The following is a 7728-nucleotide window of genomic DNA, read 5'->3' as shown; positions in this document are numbered from 1 at the left end:
ATGAGGTCAAGAACACTCTGAGACGAGCAACTAACTTGTAACTTACAATAAAGTAACATTTATTGAGTATTTGTAATGGGCCACATATTAATTCACTTTCCTCTCATAATGGACTTCTTAAGTAGGTAATAATAATATCACTATTTTCAAATTGAGAACTGAAAACACAGAGAAGTTAAATAACCCGTCCAAGCTCTCACAGTCAGTAAGGAGAAAACTGGGATTTGCATCCAAGTTATGTTCATACCCCACCTTCTTAATATGCAATATTGCCTCCTGAATAAGAGCAGTGGAAGTCTAGAAAGGCGTGTCTTATGAGGAATGATTGAATAAACTGAAATGTTTAACTTGGAGAACAAAAGCCATTTGGAAAAGAGAGGAAAAGAGAATAATAGCAAAACAAACCGATGTTTTCTGAGGCACACTGTGATTAAATCACATTTGAAAATCATTCCGTCTGGGGCAGGCACAGTATCAGCTCCTTTCTACTGATGTGAAGTTCAAAGTGTGCAACATCTTTGGACTTGAAACATTCTCAAACAATCTTAACTGACAGAAACTTGCATCAACCATGAAAGAAAAGGGAGCTAGAAATAAATATTAGTTATTATCATCCTCAGAAGTCTAGGAGACTTCTCCTAATAGGAAAAATACAATGAAGCCTAAGTGGTTGTATTTATCATGAAAAATGTAAAAATTGGCATTTTCTAAATATGGTTCTCTCTCTCTCTTTTTTTTTTTCCTTAAAATGTGCGAGTGAGGGTCCCAGGGGTCCAAGCACTTCTGGGTCCCTTGCAAGATCTCTGGGCATGTGGGTGACAATGATCCTTACTGTGCTGGCCAATGTGATAGGGGCCTAGTAGCCTGTGGCCACACCCTGGCAAAGAAGCACATCTGCCTTTGTAGTTCTGTCAACCAACCTATGGCAAAACCACCAGGGCGGGGGGAAACCCAGTCTTTTAGCTTATTCTTTTTTGAACTCCTGTCCTCTTGGATGGACAGGGTGACTCATCCTCTATTTTGGTGCTAACATTTTTTGGACACTCTCTCTTTACCTCTTATCAAGACACGTTCTGATGAAAGAGTCTTATGTCCAATACAGATATCTGCAGCTTAGTGTGAACGCAAGAAAATCCACTACCTTTCTCGTCGCTCATTGACAACACCATTTCAGGAACCTTAAGCAGTTGCGGAATAAATTATTAGTATTCAAGAGTAACTAAGTATAAATTATTCAAGAGTAAGTAAGCCAGTGGAGGAAATATTTTGAGCAGGCATCTCTAAATCAAAATGACTATGGGTGTTTGTGTGTGTGAGGAGGGTCTGAGCTTAGGAACAACAGAGCAATATGTTCGTTTACTTTCCACTCTTGGTTTTGAAGCTATGCAGGTTTTCATTCTGTCATCGTTTCAATACAAAGTTTAACCTTTAAAGCAGACATCTAGAAAACCTGTACAGATTGCAGAGATGTGTTTCTGCTGGCGTCACAACCAGGGATTCACATCAGAATACACACTACCGTGAAGGACATTAGGGACATGCTTTGACAACCGAAAGGACAAAGAGACCATAAGAAGTCATGTTCAACCACCATACATTTTACCACCAGCAGCTAAACATGGTGGGTTCAACACGTTCATGATCAAGGCTCCTTCCCTCAAATCAATGGGATGACATTAAAGGAAGTAGAGATAACAGATACAAAGGAGCAAGACCAAAGAGAGCAATGGTTTGAATACGTCAACAATGGGAAAGCAAACGGAGAAGAGAGAAATTGAGAAAGTTAAAAAGTTAAACGCCTGCCTGGACGTGACTAATGAGAAAAAGTCAGTTCATGCTGCAGAAACCCAGAACTTCGGCTATTAGGGATCTCAGAAGGGATTCTGAGAATTGCTTGAGCTTGTAATGATAAAGCAGTTCGACATCAGATGTCCTTCTCCACTCATGGTGGCAAGCCACCACCTGGGAGAGGGGACTTCATCCTCTGGAGATACTCACTTGGAGAAACTCTGGACTTGGGGACTCATGGGAACAGGAGAGAGAAGAGGGAAGGCTTCGGACTGAAAAATACGAGGCTGAGTGAGTCCCCATGTGATGAACAAACAGATCACTGCTCTTTTCTTACTCAGCTCTGCAAACACTGGGTGCCCGTTACCCTCTCCTCCAAGGACGGGGTTGGAGGACATTCCTCTGCACAGTCTGTATGTCTCCAGAGAAAAGTACTGCAGATAACAATGTTATATGCTTTTCCACCCATCCTATCACCTCAGGTGAAACTAATCAATACATCAGCCCATCGCAGAAGTAGTACACCCAGTCATCAGTTTTAGGACTCATTTCTAAATATATATAGCTAGGAAAGGATTATTGAGAAAGCCTTCAAAATGAAAGACCACAAACAAAGTAGGGATATTTAGAATGAGAGATACATGTATATCAAGTTAAGAGATATGTTCAGAATATGAGAAAATGCTTTTAAAAACCTACAATATTCTCAGAGTAATAGGATAAGGTATTATTCCATTTCTAAAATATGAACGGGAGGTGATAGACAGGGTTTGGAATGAGCTCATGGGAATAAATATGATGAATTCTAAAAAGGACTAGAACAGCTTGAAGGGGAAGCCAATTAAATATTCCAGAACATAGAACAAAAGTTGAGGTGAAGATTGATAAGAGAAGAGAGTGCTTTAGAAAAGAAAAGAAAATGGCTAATGGTTTTTCAGAGACCAGAGAATCCCGAGGGAAAAGGTTTGCAAGGAATGAAATCAGGGACATTTCACAGTACACTTGCTTCTGGATCGAAAGTGTCCACTGAGTCCTTGGTATCGTAAAGAAACATATTTTCACTAAGGTGCATTCATAGTAAAATGTAAGACACTGTCAGATAAATTAAAAATAAGGAAAAAATTTCAAGGGAAAAATAAATGTCACATACAAAGGGCAAAGAACCTTAAGGGCACTAAATTCCTCCAAAGCACCACAAGAAGCCAAGAGATGAACTAAAACATTTTCAAAATCCTGAGGGAAAATGAATTTTAACCTATAATTGTATCACCAGATTAACTGTTATGTAATTATGAAGACAGGATAAACCCTTTTGACACTTCAAATGAAAAAAAAAAATCCACTGTGAATTCTTTCTTAACAAACAACTGAAAGACTTCTTCCACCAGAAAGATCAAAAAATAGAAACAGAAAAGAAAAGAAAAGAAAAGAAAAGAAAAGAAAACAAAACAAAACAAAACCATGAGATTCTTTCAACTCAGGTGAAAGGAGAAAGAATTTTCCAAAATGTCAGCAAAAAAAGTTCCAATAGTAGTTGGCAGCAGGCAAGCAAAGTGACCAGGCACTTTGGAGCAAGATGGAAAGCTCTAGAGAAAATTCTCATAGGAATGAGGAGATGGAGAGTCTTGTGTGATGTGTTGCATATAAATGAGAAGAATTTCAGAGAGTCACAGAATTTGTGCAAGTTCATGATAAGTACAGTAAAAACATAAGCAAATGAAAAGTCTAGGCATTGCTAGTTCTAAGGAAAACAAAAAAAATTCTTTAACAGAAGAGACAAGTAACAAGTGTTTGTTATTTGGTGTTGTCATGAAAATACATATTCATCATAAAGCTGAATATCAATTTAAGCAGATTTAGTCTGGTAGTGTTTTTGGAAGATAGGAGGTAGTGATTTCCATGGTTGAATGGAACAGGTAGGTAAAGAAATAGTGGTATAAGTGTGTAAATACTATATAAATATCACGAGGAACACCTAAAAGACTTTAAATAGATTACCCTGGAGAAAGTATAATGGAGACTAGGAAAGCAGAAAACTGGTATTTCATTCGCAGCTTCTTCGTACTATTTTCCCTTTTAAACAACACTCGTATATTAGTTTTTTGAAAACAACCCCAAAGAGCTACTTACTACTCCTCACATCAAAAGACTGGAATACTTGAGGTGCTCGGGTGGCTCGGTGGGTTAAGCATCTGACTTCAGCTCAGGTCATGATCTCGCGGTTCATGAGTTTGAGCCCCACATCGGGCTCTCTGCTGTCAGCACAGAGCCCTTTTCGGATCCTCTGTTCTCCTCTCTCTTTCTGCCCTTCCCCTTCTCATGCACATTGTTCTTTCTCTCTCAAAAATAAATAAACATTACAAAAAAAAAAGAAGGACAGGGATACCTGACCAGATCACATGGCCATGTTTCTGCCTCATTTATATCACTATGACATAGATGAGCATCCATTTTCAGTGTTTCTTAGAGAAAGACACTCTGGCTTAGGCTTTTTTATCCACAGGTTATGTTGAAGTAACACTAACAAAGATATTATGTACAAAGGGAAATACATTTTAAAAAACACACATGCATGCAACATTTTCTTTTTTTTTTTTTTTTTTTTTTAACGTTTGTTTATTTTTGAGACAGAGAGAGACAGAGCATGAACGGGGGAGGGTCAGAGAGAGGGAGACACAGAATCTGAAACAGGCTCCAGGCTCTGAGCTGTCAGCACAGAGCCCGACGCGGGGCTTGAACTCACGGACCGCGAGATCATGACCTGAGCCAACGTCGGCTGCTTAACCGACTGAGCCACCCAGGCGCCCCTGCAACATTTTCTATTGATATTCACAAGCGCTTCCTGTGAGATTCACTTGTGCAGTCAAACACTGGAATGTTGTATCAATACTATAGTTAAACTTCAAGGAGCAATTTATCAGCAACGTTGTTCCGGGGATGCGCCCAGTGACTTATAGTTGTAACCACCCTCCTCAGGAGTTTCCGCTACTAAGTCACCTTTGTGTACCTTGGATTTATGCCAAGGTAACACCGTGAGGTGGTTTTAAAGCCTTTCCCTGTGAAGCCTGCTGGGCTGATGTCTGCAGAAAATGATTCATAGGTCATTTACACTCTTTATGTGGAGACTGAACAACTTTATTTAAAGACGTTTCTTTCTATTTATCTTTTTGGAAGTTCACATGTCAGTTTTTTGCCCACTGACACAGGCTTTTGAAATACTTCTGCAGCCGGCATTTCAGTCACTGTGAACTCACCCACCAGATCATTTGGAACACTTTAAGATGAGGCCAGCACCCACACCTCGCTGGGAAAAAACTCACTACTTAGTAAAAACAATACAATAATGTCCTCTATTTGCCCTCTATTTCTCCCCTGTTTACTCCCCTGTTTAGGTCCCTCTGCATGGCGGGCAAATCAGGCTGCTCAAACCCATGGAGATGTTTCAATCAATTATAAATGAGTTTATGGATTTAAAGCATTTTATGTTTTGGGTGATCCTTTATTCTTTGTCTAGACTGGAAGAGATCATGTTGTTATTATTACCACCGTCACCCTTGCTTGCAAGTGATGGAAATCCAACTCAAATCAGCTTAACTAAAAAAGGGGGAATTACCTTTGAGAATGTGAAAGTATTGGGGTGCGTGGGTGGCTCAGCAGGCTAAGCATCTGACTCTTGGTTTCGTTTCAGGTTAGGATCTCCCGGTTCGTGAGTTCAAGCCCGGCATCTGGCTCTGTGCTGACAGTATGGGGCCTGCTTGAAATTCTGTCTCCCTCTGTCTTTGTCCTGCCTGCTCTCTACCTCTCTCTATGAAAAATAAATAAATAAGCATTAAGGAAAAAAGAATGCGAAAGTATTTCATAGAAACAAAGAACAAGACAAAACCTGGGCTCTGTAAAACATACCTGCATATTTTTTTCTTGCTGTATCATTTTTTACTTTTCTTTTGAGAAAATCATTTTGGCTTTTCTGGCCCGTAGCAGAATTACTTTCCTTTTCATGTTGACCAAGTTTATAGGAGGAAATATAGTATCATATTTTATTTTGATTTGCATTTTTATTGTTAGTGAAGACAAACATATTTTCTTATTTATCTTTTTTTTGTAGTTATTAGTAAATTTACCCTTTACTCACTTGGTCTTTTTTTTTTTTTTTGCGGGGGAGGGGAGGAAGTAAGGAGTCTTCATCATTTCAATTTCTTTTAAGAGCTTTTCATATTTTTGGAATATTAACCCATTTTTTGTAATACATAATCCCAGTTTGTTTGTTTGTTTGTTTGTTTATTGAGAGAGAGAGAGAGAGAGAGAGGACGAGAAAGCGGGAGCACAAGTGGGGAAGGCAGGGGAGGGGGAGAAAGAATTTCAAGCAGGCTCCATGGCTAGCACAGAGCCTGAGGTGGGGCTCGATCCCACAACCCTGGGATTATGACCTGAGCTGAAATCAAGAATAAGACACAACCAACTGAGTCACCTAGACATCCCTTCCTGGCTTCTTTGTATCTTTAGCTTTTCATGTGGTATTTAGTGTAACTAAAATTTGCAACATTTATTTTGTTTTCCTGTTATCAGCTTCTGTGTCACATCCGGGAAGTTTTCAGTCATTACATAGATACTCCTCTATAATGTATTCCAGTAAGTCTGCGAGATTTAAAACCGTTTCCATCTTAGAAGTGTCTGGAAATTACTTTGTAAGATGTGAGGTAAATAACGATCTTTACTTTGAGTTCTTTTGCTACTTGTTTTAATAATTTTACTACAAACTCCATCCTTTGAAAAGGCCGTTTTATCATATTACGCACACACGTGCACACAGGCACACAATGTAGTCCGGGGTGCCACATAAAGTAGCCAGTGCCATCAAGCAGGCGTTACTCATGATTTTGTAAGTCAGAGATTGAGAAAGGGCTCAGCCAGTTGGTTTGTCTCTACTTCACGTGGCATTAGCTTGGGTGGCTACTACTGGAGGGTCCAGCAGCAAGATGTCTTCTTCCCTCACTCGTCTGGTGCTTCCTGTTTCTTGGCTTCATTTCCTGTCATACCCCACAGTGTCTCATGCTCCAGAGATTTTCCACGTGGCTTAGAAACTGCACCACATGACAGCCTCGGAGTAGTTTCAAGGCTTTCATGAGGCAGGAAACACAACTTGCCAGGCCAGTCAATGGTTAAGCCCAGAAATGACACTCTGTGACTTTGGTCATACTCTACCGGCCAATGCAATCACGGAACCAGATTCAAGGGTATGGATAAATAGATTCCATTTCATTCTGGAGAATAGGCAATGTCCCATTATAAAAATGTATATGCAACAGCAGATTTTTGTGGCAGCCATCTATGGAAAACGCATTTGCATACACACACAAAGATCAGATGCACACAGACATAAACATTATTATTATTCAGGAGCATGGTATGCTATTCTTCTTATTTAATGTGAAGTATGTAGTTAAAATAATAATTATTGCATATTTGCAATGTGGGACATCTACACTTGATCTTAGCCAAAAGGCCGAGAAGCGATGCAATGGGGACATCTTATGCTAAGGCACTGAAGCAAACCTCACAGAACAGGACCTTCCTGGAGCTTATAGATTTCCACTACGATCCTCAGTAAAACTTTTATGTCTACACCATTGTACAATAATGCTTATATTTACATACTTCTATCCTATAAAAGCAAACGTCCTTATAAAAGTAGGTATATTCTGGATTGTTCTGTTCATTGTCTCTGTCTTTCCCTTTAAATTTCTCTAAAAGGCAACTTGTTATTTATATAGGACTCATTTATTTTGCAATCGATCATTTTATCCTTCAAAATTCCAGCAAAAAAGAGAAGGCGTGCTCAAAGAGTTTACTGACGACAGTTTGATGGAATTGTGACTATAAAAAATGAGCAAGGGGCGCCTGGGTGGCGCAGTCGGTTAAGCGTCCGACTTCAGCCAGGTC

At 39.5% G+C, this 7728-nt stretch overlaps 1 pseudogene; it reads right to left on the bottom strand.

The window, feature by feature from the left end:
- Positions 1-7215: 7215 nt before the first annotated feature.
- On the bottom strand, positions 7216-7303 carry LOC125937212 (uncharacterized; annotated as a pseudogene).
- Positions 7304-7728: the final 425 nt, after the last annotated feature.

This window comes from Panthera uncia (genome assembly GCF_023721935.1).
Source record: "Panthera uncia isolate 11264 chromosome A3 unlocalized genomic scaffold, Puncia_PCG_1.0 HiC_scaffold_11, whole genome shotgun sequence".
Lineage (NCBI taxonomy): Eukaryota > Metazoa > Chordata > Mammalia > Carnivora > Felidae > Panthera > Panthera uncia.
Note: the sequence above shows the minus strand (reverse complement) of the source record. Positions and strands in the feature narration are given on the sequence as shown.